The 19,773-nt window shown below is 41.4% G+C and overlaps 1 protein-coding gene, 1 long non-coding RNA gene and 1 pseudogene across 2 annotated transcripts in view; all 3 read right to left on the bottom strand.

Annotated features, from left to right (window-relative positions):
* LOC105923771 overlaps nucleotides 1-19,773 on the bottom strand; it is a gene marked incomplete at its 3' end in the record, with an annotated part of 780,934 nt that overhangs the window by 561,501 nt on the left and 199,660 nt on the right. The gene's annotated exons all lie outside the window — the stretch shown is intronic.
* On the bottom strand, nucleotides 800-17,821 carry LOC118561499 (annotated as a pseudogene).
* Nucleotides 4,736-7,536, bottom strand: LOC118561521. The gene is made up of 2 exons (XR_004930104.1): nucleotides 7,258-7,536; nucleotides 4,736-4,915 (listed from the first exon to the last, which is right to left on the bottom strand). It is a non-coding gene; the product is annotated as an uncharacterized LOC118561521 (long non-coding RNA).

The following is a 19,773-nucleotide window of genomic DNA, read 5'->3' as shown; positions in this document are numbered from 1 at the left end:
ACATCACTTATCAGGTCAGCTAATATTGACTAAATATGGATAATTGAAGCCAGAATAAAGCGCTGCAGGCCTGAGTCGTTGCTTGGGTTTGTTGTGGCTAAAAACAAACATCCAGTTCACTTGCTGAGCAAACCAACTAAAATCAAGTGAACTTGTTAGGTTCATGGAGCCCAAATCCTTTAGAGTTTGGACTGGATGGGGAAGGCTAGATGGGGGATCCCTTTAATGTGCAGCTGGTCCAGATGAGGAGGCAGGTGAGGGCAAAGGTCAACCTTCAAGGTCGTCCAGGGCAGCAACATGTGAAGCCAAAGCAGCTGAATAACCAACGTCTGCTCTTCCAGCAGGTCCAAAGATTGGCTCCTGGTCCACTCTGGACATCAACAGCTCTTAGCTCCATATTTACAAAACTCATTTTCCTCTCATATCGAGTCAGTAAGAGTTTAACTGGCCAATAATGTTAGACATTATTCAATATACAGTAAAACCAACTGCTACCTCATTTAAATACATGCTAATAGTGCTTAGCAATGCTAACTTTGGCTCAAAGCATCATTCTGAAGCAGCAGAAAACACAAAGACATTTATCATTAGTTTGCTTCTTAAAGTCTGTTACTTGTCTGTAACTTTGCATTAACCTCAGTAGTAGACAGCTTTAATCTCTCATTGTTATAATCCTGCTCCACACCGGGACCTCTGGCTTGTCTGCTCATGCCTGTGCATATTCTCAATCATCAGAGTCATGTTAACTACAACAGGATTAAATCCAAGGTTAGCAGACTTTCACTCAGTTTGTGTGAAAACGTTTCAACACCTGATCCAGGAGTCTTTGACAATCCTGGAGGCTCTCAGTTGAGCAACGTGGAGTTTAGGAGTTGCTGTTTTTAGGCAATAAATCCTGGCAGGAAGTTGGAAACAGAAAGAAACTTTAACTGGAGCAAAGCAGTGAAGAAGAAAGCAGACTTTACCATGAAGATCCTCAGTGTGGATCAGTAGAATATCAGCCATATGTCTGCAGTTTAGTGTCAACAAAACTTTCACATCACAAATATCAGAACTAAAACATGGAGTCTGACCTCAATATCTGTAGTTTGCAGAGGGGAGTCTGGAGAAAACCACAGAGCTCCTTCACTCCAGCATCTTTCAGGTCTTTGTTGTCACTCAGGTCCAGTTCTGTCAGATGGGAGGGGTTGGACTTCAGAGCCAATCCCACAGAAGAACAGCTGATCTCTGACAAACTGCAGTTCTTCAATCTGAATAAAGAATAAAAGATGTGAGCTGAAGCCAACAGGATGCAGGTTAAAACTGAAATGTGAACAAATAAATAATAAAATGTAGAAAATTAATTTCCCTGAATGTAAAAGTCCCAGAAACATGATGAACTGATGTCTGGTATTTGATCCAGTAGAACTGATTTAAAGAGTTAAACCCAGCAGAACCAGAACATGTTATCATGACGTGTTGTTAGAATATTTCAGTCGGGCCTTCAGTGGTTCTGAGCTGGAACCAAACTGGACTTTAATAAGCAAAGTGTGACATCAGAGCTGTTAATGAATGCTGCTGTGATTGAATGGAAGCAGCTCATTTTCACAGTGACAGTAACCTTCTATTGAGGGGAACTGAGGGATTTATCTGAGGGATCAACAGCTGCAATAATTACACTTCACTCATTTCTAAACACATGAATACATGACTGAGAACAGAAGCGCTTCTACCTGTTCTACTGTCACACAGGATGCTGCATCACAAACAGAACCAGTCTGATATCAATGTTATCAGCAAAGAAAGCAGAACAAATTCCCAACAAACATCAGATTTCTTCATCCAACCATCCAAGCTGAGATTTAACTGGAGGCCAACAGTTCAGAGCTCAATGTTGCTTCAGTCCAGAAGGTGGAGCCCAGAACAAATGGACCTTTTCCAGTTTTTACTCTGCAGAACATCTGGACCACATTCAGACTCCAACCAGTCAGCCCCTCCCTGGGCTGCCACCTTACCGTGGTGGAGGGATTTGAGTGTCCACTCAAATGCTCCACATCAGGCCCTATGGCTTGTCTGCTCATGCCTGTGCATATTCTCAATCATCAGAGTCATGGCAACTACAACAGGATTAAATCCAAGGTCAGCAGACTTTCACTCAGTTTCTGTGAAAACGTTTCAACACCTGATCCAGGAGTCTTTGACAATCCTGGAGGCTCTCAGTTGAGCAACGTGGAGTTTAGGAGTTGCTGTTTTTAGGCAATAAATCCTGGCAGGAAGTTAGAAACTTTAACTGGAGCAAAGCAGTGAAGAAGAAAGCAGACTTTACCATGAAGATCCTCAGTGTGGATCAGTAGAATATCAGCCAGATGTCTGCAGTTTAGTGTCAACACAACTTTCACATCACAAATATCAGAACTAAAACATGGAGTCTGACCTCAATATCTGTAGTTTGCAGAGGGGAGTCTGGAGAAAACAACAGAGCTCCTTCACACCAGCATCTTTCAGGTCTTTGTTGTCACTCAGGTCCAGTTCTGTCAGATGGGAGGGGTTGGACTTCAGAGCCAAAACCAGAGAAGAACAGCTGATCTCTGACAAACTGCAGCTCTTCAATCTGAATAAAGAATAAAAGATGTGAGCTGAAGCCAACAGGATGCAGGTTAAAACTGAAATATGAACAAATAAATAATAAATTGTAGAAAATTAATTTCCCTGAATGTAAAACTCCCAGAAACATGATGAACTGATGTCTGATATTTGATCCAGTAGAACTGATTTAAAGAGTTAAACCCAGCAGAACCAGAACATGTTATCATGACGTGTGAAGGTCCAGATCAAAGTGTGTTTCTCAGCAGTGGCGGCTGGTGATGAAGATGTTCTGGGGTTAGGGTGGGGGGGCACTAGAGGTTGGAGATTACCACACAACAATAAACTCTACTTGAACATAAATCCATCCATGATCACTTGCTGCTGCTGGATATTTAAGTCTGATCGCTCTGGCGTCTGTTTAAAATGCTGCTGTCTTCTAGTCTGGGTCAGGGTTCTGGTAGAACAGTGGTTCTCAGACCCATAATGTTCTAAACATGGATCATTTAACAGAGTTTCAGCTCAGATTGTTCTGGATTCATCTTCAATCTAAACCAGCAGCCTGCATGGAGGGTTTTCTCTAAGGAAACATGGCGTCTGTTTAAAGTTCTGCTCATTCAGTCCCTGATCACTGAACATTGGTCCCATGTTCTGCTGCTGGGCTCAGATGTTCTCCATCATACTGGGTCAGTTGTTCTCAGTGGGTCTCTGTGTGTCTGGTGGGTCATTCTGAGAACTAAAACCTACGATGAGGAGACTTTCTCCACCTCTGGCCCTCAGCTGTGGATCAGCCTTCCTGAAGACCTGAGGGCAGCTCAGAGGTTTGAATAAATAATAATCATCTGGATTTCTTATTCCATCTTTCTATAAAGTTTTTACTGTTGACCCCCTGAAAGGTGAAGGAACAGGAGCTAGGAGCTCTTAGTAGAACGTTGCCCATGCAGCCTTGATCTGACCATCCAGATCAGCCATTTTTTGTCATATCAAACACACCCATCCTGTCTTTGAGCAGCTCACCCTTTCTCACAAACACCATATATGAACACAAACACCTGTTTGATTGGGATATTGCTGCAGTGAGAATTACTCTGTTGTTTTTCTACAGATTGCCTTTTATATTTAATTTCAACTGAAAGTTTCTAGTTTAATCATCAGAGTTTATTGATTGAAGTATTTCGGAAAGACTTTTATGCCAATGTTCTACATCAGTCCAAAACATTTTTAAGTATAAACTATGGTTAGTAGGGCTGGGCGATATAGAAAAAAAGCTTATCGATAAAAAAAATGCATATTGATCGATATCGATAATTATTGAAAATATTTAAAACCATATTTTATGTGCAGCTCTGCCTGGACATTTTATGATATTGCTAAATGATTTGATTTAAATAAAGAACACAAACACAGAATTCCAATGAAATCTTTATTTAACCAACTTTGGTTGGTTAAATAAAGAGTGGCAGGTTTTTCAGCTGCAGAGAACAGCAGACATATCCATCACTATGAAGCACGTTACTGCAAGCGTTATGTCCTTATGCCGCTTGGACGCTTTGTCATTTTATCACAAAGAAGGGAGCCCAGTTTAGCTGCTGTACCTGTTTCGTTTTGGAAGAACTTCCAGAAAATTCCGACGACGCGGAGCCGCGCGGAGCTGCACAGCTCGCGCTGCTGCGGGTGTGAGCGGCTTACGTGATGAACACTGGTGGGTTGCGTTACCAGACTCTGCTTTTACCGGTTCCTTGCAAGTTTTACAAATCACTGGTTTATTTCTATCAGGCTGGCGAACTAGTAAAACCTCGTTTTGGGACAATTTCCTCCGCCGCTACTTGCTGCGACATATTCACGTGTTATGTGTTGTGGTTTAAGAGGGCGGCGCTTAGTGACGGCGTGCCGACTGTAGCAAGGAAGTAAAACTGTCTATCGAAGTTTTTATTGACCCTATTTTTTCCTATCGCGCCCCACGTCTATCGATCGATAGATATTGTTATTGAATTATCGCCCAGCCCTAATGGTTAGTAAATATAATATGAATATTCTGAGATTCTGAAATCAGGAAAGAATTTATTTACATGGTAAAAGTGTTTCAAAATTGTATTCAAGCACAGACAGTTATTTATAAAAACAAGTATTAAAGCATGAGTGAATGATGTTACTTGGATAAATAAAGAAAACTAACCTCAGGATGTTAACTCTGCAGACTGAACTCTTCAGTATCTCACACAGATGCTTCATTCCAGAGTCTTTCACTCCATAGATCTCTCTTATCTCCACTTCAGTCAGATGAGAGGGGTTAGACTTCAGAATTGAGGCTACAACTTCAACTTCAGTCTCTGAGAGTTTGCAGCCATTAAGTCTGTGATTAGGGAAAAATAAAGTAGTTCTTATTAAACCAGAAAACATGATAAACAAAGACTAAAATAGGATGACTGAACAGTGATGACATCATCTGATCTTCCCATCAGTGTCTGTGTTTGACACAACAAAATGAGTCTCTTCATTCTCTTCAGAGGGCTGTTTGACAAAACCAAGATAACAGATTAAGGCAGGATTTTCCAGATATCCTGGCTAAATTAAGCCTCGACTCATTTTCCCAAAAGCAGTAACATCAGTTACCATGGTGATTTATTCTCTCAGCTAGCATGCTCCAGACCAGGCTAACAGCCAGGCTTAGTTAATCCTGATGCCTTCTCTGTTCAGTCAGCGGTCACACTGATCAGAAACCAGTGAGTTTTCTCTATGATTCTGTTATTATCTGTGTTTTGGTATTTTTTATCAGCCTGCATTAAAATACCACTGATACACACTGGCATTCAGTCAAGTACTATTATTATTTAAACACTTGTTTCAAGGTGGATGAACATGTCTGTTCTCAGGACCTTCAGATCACTTCACTGTGATATACACTGGACCCCAGTGGTAACTTTATCAGACGTGATGATTTACAGAACAAGCTTGGTCCCTGATAGGAAATACAGGAGCTGGTCAGATAATTAGAATATCATGAAAAAGTTTTTCTTTTTTTTAATAATAATAATAATAGTAATCCCCTGGAGGCCCAGGGGGAGAACCAGGACAATCTGGAGGGACGATGTCTCTCTGCTGGGAACGCCTTGGGATTCCCCCGGAGGAGCTGGCCAAGTGGCTGGAGAGAGGGACGTCTGGGCCTCCCTTCTGAAGCTGCTATCCCCGCGACCCGACCCCAGATAAGCAGAAGACGATGGATTGACGGATGGATGGATGATCGATGGATAATAATAATATCGTCTTTATTGTCATTGCAACATACATTACAACAAAATTTGTTCTCTGCTTTTAACCCATCACCCTCGGGGAGCAGTGGGCTGCCATGTGCGGCGCCTGGGGAGCAATCTGGGGTTAAGCGTCTTGCTCAGGGACCCAGAGTGCTGGCTGTGGGGATTGAACCAGGTACTTACAACCTTATCTGACTGCAAGCGTGCTGCTCTAACCATTAGGCAACCACCCCCCGCCCCCTTTTTTTCAGTAATTCCATTCAAAAAGTGAAACTTCTATATTATATTTCTTCATCACACGCAGGCTGATATACAGTGGGTACGGAAAGTATTCAGGCCCCTTTAAATTTTTCACTCTTTGTGTCATTGCAGCCATTTTCCAAAAATCTAAAAAGTTCATTTTATTTCTCTGTAATGTACACTCAGCACCCCATCTTGACAGAAAAAAACAGAAATGTAGACATTTTTTCACATTTATTAAAAAAGAAAAACTGAAATATCACATTTATTTGGCTAAAAACATTTGTTTTGCAAGGTTATTTGAACATATCGTGATATAGCCCAAAGATATCATGATATTAGATTTTCTTCATATCGCCCACCCCTACTGAAAGGTATGAACATGAAAACTGTGATCATGTACAGCACTGAATAATTAGTTGGGGCTCCTTTTCCCTGGATTACTGCAGCAATGCAGCAAGGCCTGGAGTCGACCAGTCTGTGGCGCTGCTCAGGTGTTATGAGAGCCCAGGTTGCTCTGATTCTATTCGTTGCTCTGAGATACTCAATCTGGGGTTTTCATTAGTTATTGGTTATAATAAACACAATTCTAAGAAATAAACACTTGAAATATATCGGTCTGTGTATAATGAAAGACTATAATATACAGGTTTTACTTTTTGAATGATATTACTGAAACAAATCTAGTTTTTCATAATATTCTAATTATATGAACAGTTCAATCAAGTTTAATCTTCTTAGCCTCAGCTTAAGTTCTCCAGTCTCAACCTGTAAGGTAGCTACAGATGTCCTAAAAGCTCCACAGCATACACAGACATTCAGATTGTTCTTTATTACGCTTAATTAAGTGGCTTTCAGCTGCTGACATGAATTTTATACAACCAGAATCCAGGTTTGGTCTCATTAGAGCCTGATAAATCCCCATCAATTATCTTCTCACTGCCCCCCAATCCTGTCCAGATAGAAATTTAAACACATTATTTACTTTTACATTTATTTTAACTGACTCTATATTCTGATTCCATGTAAGATACTCTACAAGCTCCTATGTCCAGCTGAGTTAGTGAACAGCAGCCTAGAGTTCATTAGCCAGCTTGTTAGCATCGGCTAGTTGCTATGCTAAGCTAGCGGTAAAACACAGTCCAAAAAGCTTTGAGTAGAAACCTCTCTGTCTTCTACCTCGGACTTAAGCACACTTACTCACTGTGGATTATCATGGGGACAAACCACGGCACAAATTACTGTTTACAGTCCAAAAACAAGCCAGTTTAACACGGAGATGTTGGCTTATGGCCGCCGAACAGGATCTCTGCGGCTTCTCGTGCTGCGCTCTCTCACACAAACTCATGATACATTCAAAGACTGCCTCTGTGTAGGAAATTACACTTCTCACATGAACCATTATTAAAATGAAATACAACTATGCAAATAGATGTTTAAACACATTATAACCACATTTTAAAGATGATCACTTTTAATAAAGCAAGAATAAACAAATTTACCCATTTAAACTATTTCTTGCATTTATAAGCTTAGCTATTTATTAGCGTTTACTTCATAGGCTTTTTGGTGCATCTCTTGTTTATCTGGGCTACTGCTGTCTATTTCAGTCAGTCTAATTCAGCTTTTTTTAAATATTTGGCACAGTTTGAAATATAAAAGTTTACAATTTTGCTATTTTTCACATGTCTGATCTTAAAATGAATCCCAGCGAGATAATGTGTGTAGACAGAGAGGCAGAGGACAAAATGATTCTCCAGAAGAAAAGTTTCTACTTGTCACTGTGTCCACAATCTTTAAATTATTTTAATTCCAGTTACTAAAACATCTTAACTAGAAAACATATTTAGCTTTTGTTCTGTCATATTGAAATGGTTAATTCAGTTTGATTTATATATAGATTATTTTACAGACATCAGAGATGGCAGCATAAATGGGAATATTAACAACACAGAAAACTGAGAGGGAAGATGAGTAATGATTTATATTTTTCAGTTAAACATACGACGCTGCCTTCAATGATTTCTTGGTGTTACACAGGACCACCAATGTAACAAGGTGCCATTTTCTGTCCTCCAAATTAAGAGCTTAATCAAAATGTTTGAACAAAGTTGGTATTTAATGCAGGACAGTAAATTAATTGGTTTTATATTATTTTAGCATTTTTATAAAGCTGGACATTTTTCTTTGCAGATCCTGGCATGAAGGGAGCATGCTTTCTAACAGACTTGCTTCTTTCTCTAGAATATCTGTGGCATTTGGGAGCTCGCAGAAAGAAGCACCTGACCTTGTTTGGAAAAGCTTCTCAGTTTTCTGGACCAGACTGAAGGCCTCATGTGATGTTCAACATTTTGTCAACATTTCCAGTCTTTTATTTGGTCTTTTGCTTGGTGATGGATATAAATGTTGTTGTGGCCCACTCCAAAAGCCCCACATAGCTAGATTTGGACTCCCCAATTAATGACAATAAATTGTAAGCCACCACTTGCTTCCATCTCGTTGTGCTTCCTGCTGACATAAAGACACATGCATGTGTTGCTGCTCTCCTCTATTCAATTCAATTCAATTTTATTTATATAGCGCCAAATCATGAAACATGTCATCTCAAGGCACTTTACAAAATCAAGTTCAATCATATTATACAGATTGGGTCAGATTATACAGATTGGTCAAAAATGTCCTATATAAGGAAACCAGTTGATTGCATCAAAGTCCCGACAAGCAGCATTCACTCCTGGAGAAGCGTAGAGCCACAGGGAGAGTCGTCTGCATTGTTGATGGCTTTGCAGCAATCCCTCATACTGAGCAAGCATGAAGCGACAGTGGGAAGAAAAACTCCCCATTAACGGGAAGGAAAACCTCCGGCAGAACCGGGCTCAGTATGAACGGTCATCTGCCTCGACCGACTGGGGTTACAGAAGACAGAACAGAGACACAACAAGAGAAACAAAAAAGCACAGAAGCACACATTGATCCAGTAATCTGTTCTACATTAGATGGTAGTAGCGGGTGAGCCGTCTTCTCTGGATGATGTCACAGTTAACAGAACGTCAGACCAGGTGTACCTACTATGAAGAAAAAGAGAGAGACCAAAAAGTTAAAAGCTGAAATGACGACAGTCATTTCAATGTAATACAATGCAAAACTGGAGAACAGTAGACTGAAGAACAGTAGAAATCAGTAGAGTGAGAAAATTAGACCCTGATGTCCTCCAGCAGCCTTGGCCTATCACAGCACAACTATAGAGATAGCTCAGGGTATGAGCCACTCTAACTATAAGCTTTGTCAAAAAGGAAAGTTTTAAGATTAGTCTTAAAAGTAGACGGGGTGTCTGCCTCACGGACCAAAACTGGGAGTTGGTTCCACAGGAGAGGAGCCTGATAGCTAAAGGATCTGCCTCCCATTCTACTTTTAGAGACTCTAGGAACCACCAGCAGACCTGCAGTCTGAGAGCGAAGTGCTCTGTTAGGAACATACGGGGTAATCAGAGCTCTGATATATGATGGAGCTTGATTATTAAGGGCTTTATACGTTAGAAGGAGAATTTTAAATTCTATTCTTGATTTAACAGGAAGCCAATGAAGGGAGGCTAAAATTGGAGAAATATGATCCCTCTTGTTGATTTTCATCAGAACTCTTGCCGCAGCATTTTGAATCAGCTGAAGACTTTGAACTGCATTTTGTGGACTTCCTGATAGTAAAGAATTACAATAGTCCAGCCTTGAAGTAACAAATGCATGGACTAGTTTTTCAGCATCACTCCTGGACAGAATGTTTCTAATTTTGGCGATATTCCGGAGGTGAAAAAAGGAAACTCTGGAAACCTGTTTAATATGGGATTTAAATGACATGTCTTGGTCGAAAACAACACCAAGATTTTTAACTTTATTACCAGAGGCCAGGTTAATGCCATCCAGATTAAGTGATTGATTAAGAACTTTATTTTTTGAAGACTCTGGCCCAAGATGTGACATGCCCAGGCAATGTCACATCCAAAAAGCTTCCCTGTTCCCAGGTGCAGCTCCACACATTTCCTCCAGAGTTAAGACACCTGGTTTCAGCTTAATGTGTTAAAGTCTTCTTTGCTGGTTTCTGATGTCATGGAGAGGAAGACTCGTGTCCTGAAGCAGCTTGTAGCCTGTTGAGCACGCTGAAAAATATATTATCTGTTTTTCTATGTGCATTTGCTCCATCTAATCTATATGCCAGTGGCTTTCACCTGATTTTTGGTAAAAATATGAACCAATTTATTGTCCATAGTCAAAACATTCTTTTGTAGGAGTGGATAAATTATTCTGTGTTAAGTTCTCCTTCTATGATTTTTTCATGTGATTTTTTTCTTTTCTTTTTTCTGCTTTTTAATTCCTCCCTCAGCTTTTTTCACATCAGGCCCCTGCTTTGTATAATAAAATACCTTATATAATAAAATGTTTGGTTATTTGTTTTTGCACAATGGACACGTCTATTTTATCACCTCATACAGGTTTAACTAGAAACAGATATTTAAATTAACATTTTCATGAATTACTAATATATAATAAATGCACAATAAACTGGGTTATACATACATGCAGTCCACATTTAAAAATTAGCAATAAAATAGTTGTATCTTCCCCAGAGAATACTTCATCCCGGGTCATCAGTTAAAACATCTACAGCCCCATATTTTCCTCAAGTTATTTAAATCATTTTTTAAATAATTTAGCTCAGCTCTATCATTCAGCTCCTTTTCCATCTGATACCAGATAAAACAGACTGACATCTGTTAAACCTGGGTTTAAGGAAATATAGCAGTAAGTCCTGAAATTAGTGATAACAAGGTCATCTATTGTTTATGATGGCTCCACCAGAGGGCGTATTGACAGCATAAATGGTTTCAGCTCTTTCAAGTTTAACAATTTAATTAACAATTTTCTAATACAATATATTTTTTTGTGCAAAATAATTACAGTTGTTATAAAATTAACCGTATTGTGTTTGTGCATGCCCAAAGGAGCTGATGGTACGGATCGTGCTACTGGTGCAGATCAGGTTGTAACAATCACTCTTCCTTCTCTTCATCTTCATCTTCACCCGGCGGTGTTGTTGTGCTGCTTGCTGGCAGCCTTCCGTCGCCATTAAAACGGAGCTCCATTAATAACGTCTCATTTCTTTGGGCACCGTCTGAATTTTCTTGTCCACTACGAAACACAACAAATGTCCACCTCCATGCTGGGCCACAGTATTGATTTGAGAGCTTCCATATAGCGCTTTGGGTGGTCAGCATGAATGGAAAAGCACTATATAAGTTCAGTGGAATTCTGGCATACTGTTATGCAAAATGTGATTCCACCCCTTAGCCAATCAGAGACAGTCAGGCTTCTGAAAAGACGCCTCCAAGTCGACTCGCTGTGATTGGAATCCCAGAGAAGAAGGCACTAGAAATGGTTACAGTTCTATTGAACCATTACTAGTGGGAAGGCCGGAAATGCGACCTAAAATGGCCAAAAATGGAAAGTTAAAAAACTGTGCAAAATTTTTTTGTTTAAATTGACACTTGTGTAACATTTGTTATCACTGTGTCATTCTTATCATGTAAATGGAAGAAGAAAAAGCAGTATTGGCTTCAAGAATAGGCCAAAAAAAATAAATAATCAGCCCCCTTATCTGGTATCGGTTTCCCTGATGTCAGAATAATCTGTATCGGCCTTAAAAACTTGTATCGGTCAACCTCTACTATATTCCGTCTTTTTAATTTTCCCCGCACCCATTTTTATTCCTCAAACTCACTTCCTGACACATCACTTTCCTCTAAGTCCAATTGTCACTCTTTGAGTTGTACCGCCTTTTTTCACTTCTTTATTCACTTCCATCAAAGTCTGCGCTCATCCCCTTAGCCGAGAGTTTAGAATGATCAATTATTCATTTACATCTCCAATTACAGAGACAATAGAGCAATCATGGTTGCTTTACCTATGCGGCACATTTTTACCCTAAATGTTTCAAACTATGTTTAAAACAGGTCAGTCATCCACTGCTGGAAAGTTAACAGTGCAGCTCAAAGCAACTATAACATCAGAAATATTCTGCTTAATACCTTTCCTGTCTGACAAAGTCTATCAACAGTTTTTGCTATCATAATAAATCTTCTTAGTTTATTTTTCTTCCATAGTTTGTTGTTGTTAATGATGTTTTGCTTGTTCAGCTTGTTCCAATCTCTCTCCTGTAAATTATTCTGGGACATAGAGAACATTGATAAATAGATACATGATCAGATAAACAATGATGGACGCTTTTCAGGTACTTCTTCAGGTGTTTGTTAGATGAATGGAGACTAAAGTATCATCAGTGTTACCATGGTGACCAAATATCCATCCATCCATCCATTTTCTGACCCGCTTAATCCCTCATGGGGCCTCATGTTTTAGTTTATTCTGTTATTTATTAAGTTTTAGTCTTAGCTTTGTCTTCTGTTTTAGGTTTGTACTTCAGGGTTGTTTCTGTTCTTATTAAATCTGGGGTAGTTTCTGTTCCTGTCCACTTGTCCTGTCAGCTTTTTAGTTCTCTCCTCCTTGATCACTTCCACCTGGTTTTGGTTCATTAGTCCCTCCGTGCTCACCTGTCCGCCCGCCTATTCATACCTGCCTCAGTTCTCTGCACTTTGCCAGAACGTCTCTTCTCAAGCCAAGGGTAAGAGCCTCCCAGCTTTCCATTTATTCTGTGTCCCTGCCTGTTTGCCCGTTTATTGCCCGACCTGTCTCTCCCTTCTGTCTCTGAGCCTCACTGATCCTGTTTGGTCCTGTCTACCCGTCTGGAACCTGCCCTGTCTGTCTCTGGAGCCTGGAACCTGGTTACTCTGGATTGTGTGCCTTGGACTCTGTTCTGACCGGTGTACCTCCCTTCCCTGTTCTGTGTGCTTATCATCATTTAACCAGCCCGGTCGAGTTTGGATTCAGTTTTTTTTCCTGTTTTTTTCCCCTTTCAAGTCTGTAAAATAAAAACGTTTTTGAGCGCAGCTCCAAGTCTGGCTGAATGTTGGGTTCACTCAAAGCAAATTCATTACACATAATGCTTGTTTTTTGTTTCACTCTGTCATCATTCGATAGCACAATGAGCATTATTTCCACATTAATATGGAACATTAATTTGATTTAAAGGTATACTATGCAACCGGGGTTGATTTTCCAGCGAGGCTCCCCCCAGAGGGCGAAAGTAAAAGTGCACTGTCGTAAAGATGCTCAGCTGTTCTGGTTTCTCCGTCAAGCCAGGCTCGGTTGTTTTGAGCTTAGCAGACAAGCGAACGCAACGAAAAGTCGAAAAAACGGCAGAACAAACAATGACTAACACAGTGAAGGTATGAACATCAGGGTTTCCCGCAGCGCTATCTTGGCGAGGCGGCCGCGGCGGCCGCTGTGGCCGCTGTGGCCGCCTCGCCAAACTCACGCTACCGCCTCGCCAACATTCAAAAATAAATAAATAAATAAACAAAATAAATAAATAATAAAAATAATAAAAAAACTCGATATGCTTGCATGTTTATTTGACGTTACCACGCGGTTCTTTGTTGTTGCTTTTGCGCGTGCATATAGTGAATGGCAGGGCAAAAATACATGGAGTTCTCGCCGTAAAGCAAGACCGACTCTCGCGGGACTTCTGAGCCTGAGGGCTCTTCCAATTGCAAGTACGGTATTTCCCCCACAGACCACGAGGGGCGGCCGAGAAAACCTTTGTTCGACCTGAAATGACTCATTTAATCATCCGAAACGGTATGGAACACATTAAAATAACTGAAAAATGTTGCATAGTATGCCTTTAATGGTGTTATGTATAACTTTAGGGTTAACCCATCAAGTGACTGATCGCTACAACGCCACCTAACTTCCAGGAGGAATGATTGCATTAATAAAATCAAGTGTCCTAAAGATTGATTTCTACTGAGCAAATCATTCTTTAAAATGTTATCTTATCTAATAATGTTGTTTAATTCAGGATTTACATTGTGCATGGATTGAAACAGGTATCAAATGTTGACAACTTCTTGAAGAGAAGTTGTCACTCTATTCTATGTCTATGCAGAGTTTGCTGTTAAAAGATCGCCAGTGCTCGAATAATTCCTTTCAACTATTTGTTATATCAGCTGTTTGGGCTGATATTCACTGGACAATTAAAAATAAATTAAAACAGTGGGTAATGGCAAACAATTTTATGCTTCACTTTGTTAATTTCAGTATGTTTTATTGTGAAGCACTTTGGTCCTCTTTATTATTCATGCAAAGTGCAATATAAATGATTGATGAATATAAATATTATAAAGTTCTTATGTTGCTATAATAATGTCATAACTTCTCTCTACAGACGTGATCAACTCTGGAGATCTGAAAGCTGCAGAGCAGTGAGATCAGCAGAGAGTGAAGCCTTGTTCCCTTCTTTAACTCAGCCAAGGTCACTGATGTCAAACCTGTGATGGTTTCTAACATCACTTCCCTCACTCCACATGAAATGATCCACTGTGGGGACCCCAGATGTAGGAGACCAGAACAGGATGGAGCAGGTAGATTAGACAAAAGAGATGCAGAAAGAGGAGCAGCTTGAAGGTGGCTTGAGGAGGAAGCTGTGGAAGGTGGAAGAGGGAAGAATGCAATAATTAGGGGATGAAGATCATTAAACTGGGAGGATGAAGAGATGTGAGGAGAACAGATGAGTAGAGATAAGGTGAGGATGAATGGATTAGAGAGGAAGGAAGCAAGGAAATAATGAACGTCCTGCAGAGGACAGAGAGATAAAATGTTTGTAGTTAAAGACCCAAAAACGTCCAGAAGCAACTTGAATAATGAAGAATAAACAGGATGACAATAGTGCTGAATCAGCATCACTCAATGAAGACATCTGGACTCACCGAGCCTTTCTGCAGTTCCTCACAGCTGGAATCAGTCTCAGTCGTCCTGCTTCTGTTGTGTTGTACTTCTCCAGGTCCAACTCATCCAGAACCTCCTCTGACATCTGCAGCATGTAGGCCAGAGCTGAACACTGGAACAAAGAGAGCTTCTCTGATCTGTTCTCTGATTTCAGGAACTGTTGGATCTCCTGATAAACTGAGAGGTCCTTCATCTCCATCAGACAGTGGAAGATGTTGATTTGTCTGTCTGGAGAGATATAATCAGTGTTCATCTTCTTCAGGTTGTTGATGACTCTCTGGATGGTTTCTGGACTGTTCTCTGTCTGACCCAGCAGGCCTCCTAAGAGTCTCTGGTTGGACTCCACAGAGAGGCCATGAAGGAAGCGAGCAAACAGGTCCAGGTGGCCATTTTCACTTCTGAGGGATTTCTACATGATACTTGTCAGGAAATTCTCCAGAGAGTAATTATAGTATCCCTCCAGGAACTTCTCCACCACCTCTGTGTTCCTGCTGGTGAAGCAGTGGAACATGTAGACTGCAGCCAGAAACTCCTGAATGCTCAGATGAACAAAGCAGTAGACTGCTTTCTGGAACATCACACTCTCTCTCTTGAAGATCTCTGTACAAACTCCTGAGTACACCGAGGCCTCTGTGACATCCAGACCACACTGCTCCAGGTCTTCTTGGTAGAACATGATGTTTCCTTTCTCCAGATGTTCTAACGCCAGCCTCCCCAGCTTCAGGAGAACTTCCCTGTCAGCCTCCATCAGCTCCTGTGGACTCCTCCCATGTCCTTCATGGTACTTGTTCTTCTTCCTCCTGGTCTGGACCAGCAGGAAGTGAGAGTACATGTCAGTCATGGTCTTGGGCAGCTCTCCTGTCTGCTCTGTGGTCAACATGTTCTCCAGAACCGTAGCAGTGATCCAGCAGAAGACTGGGATTCCACACATGATGTGGAGGCTCCTGGAGGTCTTGATGTGGGAGATGATTCTGCTGGACAGCTCTTCATCACTGAACCTCCTCCTGAAGTACTCCTCCTTCTGGGCATCGGTGAAGCCTCGTACCTCTGTTACCCTGGCAACACATGAAGGAGGGATCTGATTGGCCGCTGCAGGTCTGGAGGTGATCCAGACCAGAGCCGAGGGAAGCAGGTTCCCCTTGATGAGGTTTGTCAGCAGAACGTCGACTGATGACTTCTGTGTGACGTCAGAAACAAGCCGACTGTGGTTGAAGTCCAGAGAAAGTCTGCTTTCATCCAGGCCGTCAAAGATGAAGAGAAGTTTGTGGGCAGCCAGCTGCTCTGCTGGGAGCTTCTGGAGGGTTGGATGGAAAACATGGAGCAGCGTGAGAAGACTGTGCTGCTCACCTCTGATCAGGTTCAGCTCCCTGAACGACAGCAGAACCACCACACGGACATCTTGGTTCTCCAAGCCCTCGGCCCAGTCCAGAGTGAACTTCTGCACTGAGAAGGTTTTTCCAACACCAGCGACGCCGTTGGTCAGAACCACTCTGATGGCTCCATGTTGGTCAGGTAAGGCTTTAAAGATGTCGTGGCACCTGATTGGAGAGTCATGGAGGTTCTGGATCCTGGAAGCTCTCTCCAGCTGCTTCACCTCATGTTGGGTATTAACCTCTTCACTCTGTCCCTCTGTGATGTAGAGATCAGTGTAGATCCTGTTGAGGAGGGTTCTACTTCCTGGTTCATCACTTCCTTCAGTCACACGTTCACATCTCCTCCTCAGACTGATCTTATGTTCCTCTAGAACCTCCTGCAGACCAACATCTGCTGGAACAGAGAAGGAAAGACAACTGAAGGAAAAACCTGATTTAGTGATGAAGTTGGAACAGAAACATCTGGAACATCAGGAGGTGTTATCATTAGAAGGTCTCTTAGTTCACATGATGTGATGCTAACCAATGGGATCCATCCTTAGAACCAGAACCTTGTTAGATGGTCAGACAGCAGAGTTCTGCCTCTGCTTTGTGGCCAGTATCTGTTCACTGTCAGGATCTGATTCACAAAGCAGATCAGATGAAGAAATGCTGACAGAAACATGCAGCAGCTTTCAGCAACATGAACTCTTTAGCATCAGGTCACCATTGTCCTCATTTCTCTGTTTCTATCTGACCTTCTCCCACAAACACAGCAGCTACAGAAGAGGCAGAGAGACAGAAAATGTTTCCTGGCAGCATTTTCAGCCTTAATGAAGGAAATCTGGAGGAAATGCTCTAATCTGCCAGAGAAACAGCTCATTGGATCAGGTAGTGTTCACATTTCAGATGCTTTTTCTCACTCAGAGACTGGATTGGATGTTTTTAAAGAATAATTACAGATTAGAAATGACATGGGACTGATTTGGCCCTTTAGAAGTAAACAGCAGATAGAAATATTCCATGTTTCTACAAATATATCTCCTGTAATCTGGGATCTATTGTCAGAGGAAATAAAGGTTTCTGTCTCTCAGACTTTCCTTCCCTCTTTCTGTAAAGCAGCAGTGCAGCAGGTTGTTTTCTCCACCTTTTTGTTTCCATCAAAATGAGCAGCAGCTTTAAGGAGATGTTCAGTTTTAATGCATTTAGCACAAAGGGCTGAAAACAGAACCACTTCAAAGCAAACCCAATAGGTTGTTGGGTTGAACACAGACGTTACATTTACAGCAGCTGGAAATCCAGAGATTCAGGGGAAATAATTGATCACAGAAAGACTTTTAAACACTTAATTCCAAATCCAATTAAAGACGTGGAATTAGTTCAACAGAGACGATAGAAGGAAGTTCTGATTGGAGATGTTCAGTCTCACCTGGAGCACAGCTGCTCTGATTGGCTGCCAGCAGTCCAGCTCCTGTTCTGAAGAAGTAAAACATGTAATCACACCCTTCTCCTTCCTTTAGATCTTAACATAAATAAACATTCCTCCAGATTTCTGCTTAAGTTTATAATTTGTTTACATCAATATTTAAACAAATTAATGAACATGCATATAAAAACACATTTACATCCCAACAATTATACCTACAGCCAATGAGACCCAGACTATTGTACATGTGTGTATAACCAGGCCAATGAATACTACTGGTTTATTGACTAACAGCTTATGATTATGTAGCTGTAAGTTAAGCTAAAATAAGAATTAATTTACTTTTAGTTTATAAACTGAAGACTGAGTCAATATTATGTTTTTATTTCTCTGCAGAGTCACATCCATCAGTTAGAAACTGGTTTCTTACTCTGAGTCTGAGGGTCCAGGTTCAGGACTGAAGTATGGATGCTGATCTTTGGACCAGTCACTCCTCATAGACGGACAGCTGGATCCTGGAGGTTCTGCTCTCTGTCTGTGGTTCTGACCTCTGAAACACCAACATGTTGTTATTCAGATCACATCAATCAGTGAGAAACTCTGAGATAAAAACCAGAGAAGAAGCTCTGAACACAAACTGCTGCAGAGAAGCAGAAGGTTTAAAGATCCAGAGTGAAACATTCAGACGGTTCTGTTGGACCAAACTGAACATTATCTTAATAACCGGGTTCTACTGGTCTGGATCACATGGGTCCAACCAACACCTGCAGGACAACAGGCTCATGTCACAGTTTAATGGAGCTGATGAGATCAGATTTATATTAATTATTCTACAAAGTACTTCTATAGTATACACTACTAATACTACAAAGCCCAGAAAGTTCTGGACACGGTCCGATTGATCACATCTAGTCTGAGAAGGTGGAGAGCAGAGGATCTGGTCCCTGATACCAGAACTAAAGCTGTTGATCTGGTCTGAGGAGCTGATGTGGCCGTCATTAAAGAACAGAACACATGAACGGACCATGAAACAGAACCTTAGAACAAGAACAAAGTTCTGGACAGACAGGAGACATTTAGGGAACTAGGAGAGTTAAAATGCAGTTTGGTATCAGAGCAGATCATGTTCATCAGAGCAGGATGTTAAAGTGAAGCTGATGTTCAGAAGACAGAAATCAGTTCCTTTGTTTCCAGAGGGAGAGTTTATCAGAAGAAGAAGGATTAAAAGGTCCAACTTGATGAGAACAGAACCAAAATCAGAGGCAGGGTGACGTTAAGGTTGGTTTCATGCTGGGAGGAAATCTCTGAGTTGATGGAAAGTAAAGGAAGAGACGCCACAGAGCTGCAGAATGAACAGCTGCTGTGTGAGTTTTGGGTTCTGGTCAGAAAAAGTTCCCAGTAGGAGTTCATACTGGACCTGATATTTGTCCCTAAAAACAGCGTCAGCAGGAATTATTACTGGTCTCAGCTGACAGCTCTGATGGCCCATGGATAAAAACTATGTTTCATCCAGGAGGTTCTGGCTTTCATGGACCGGTACCGCTGGTCTGAAGGCACCAGTCTGAACAGTGATGAGCTGGGTGGGAGGAGTCTTTGAGGATGTTTGTGGCTCTTCTGATGCATCTGGACTTGGTAACCTCCTGATGCATCAGCAGAACCACAAGCTGAACAAGGTCCAAACCAGAGAGACGCTGAAGATCAACCAGTTAATATTCTAGATATTATATCTCTGTGGAGTCACATGGATCAGTTAGAAACTGGGTTCTTACTCTGAGGGTCCAGGTTCTTTACTGAAGTCTGGAGGTTTTCCTTTGGACCAGTCACTCCTCATAGATGGACAGCTGGATCCTGGAGGTTCTGCTCTGTCCTCCTTTAGATCACAATCCTCCATCTTCTGGACTTCAGTCAGCCTGAGAGAGAAACCAGAACCAGTCAGTTCCCAGTGGTTCAGGTCCAGTCAGTGTCTGTAAAGCAGAAAGCTGATTCCCATCATGTGTGTAGAGGACCAGAGGAACCTGAGTTCAGCAGGTACCATCTGGGTCTGGATT

Source organism: Fundulus heteroclitus, unplaced genomic scaffold (assembly GCF_011125445.2).
Source record: "Fundulus heteroclitus isolate FHET01 unplaced genomic scaffold, MU-UCD_Fhet_4.1 scaffold_65, whole genome shotgun sequence".
NCBI lineage: Eukaryota > Metazoa > Chordata > Actinopteri > Cyprinodontiformes > Fundulidae > Fundulus > Fundulus heteroclitus.
The sequence above is the reverse complement of the archived record's forward strand: the minus strand, read 5'-3'. Positions and strand labels throughout refer to the sequence as shown.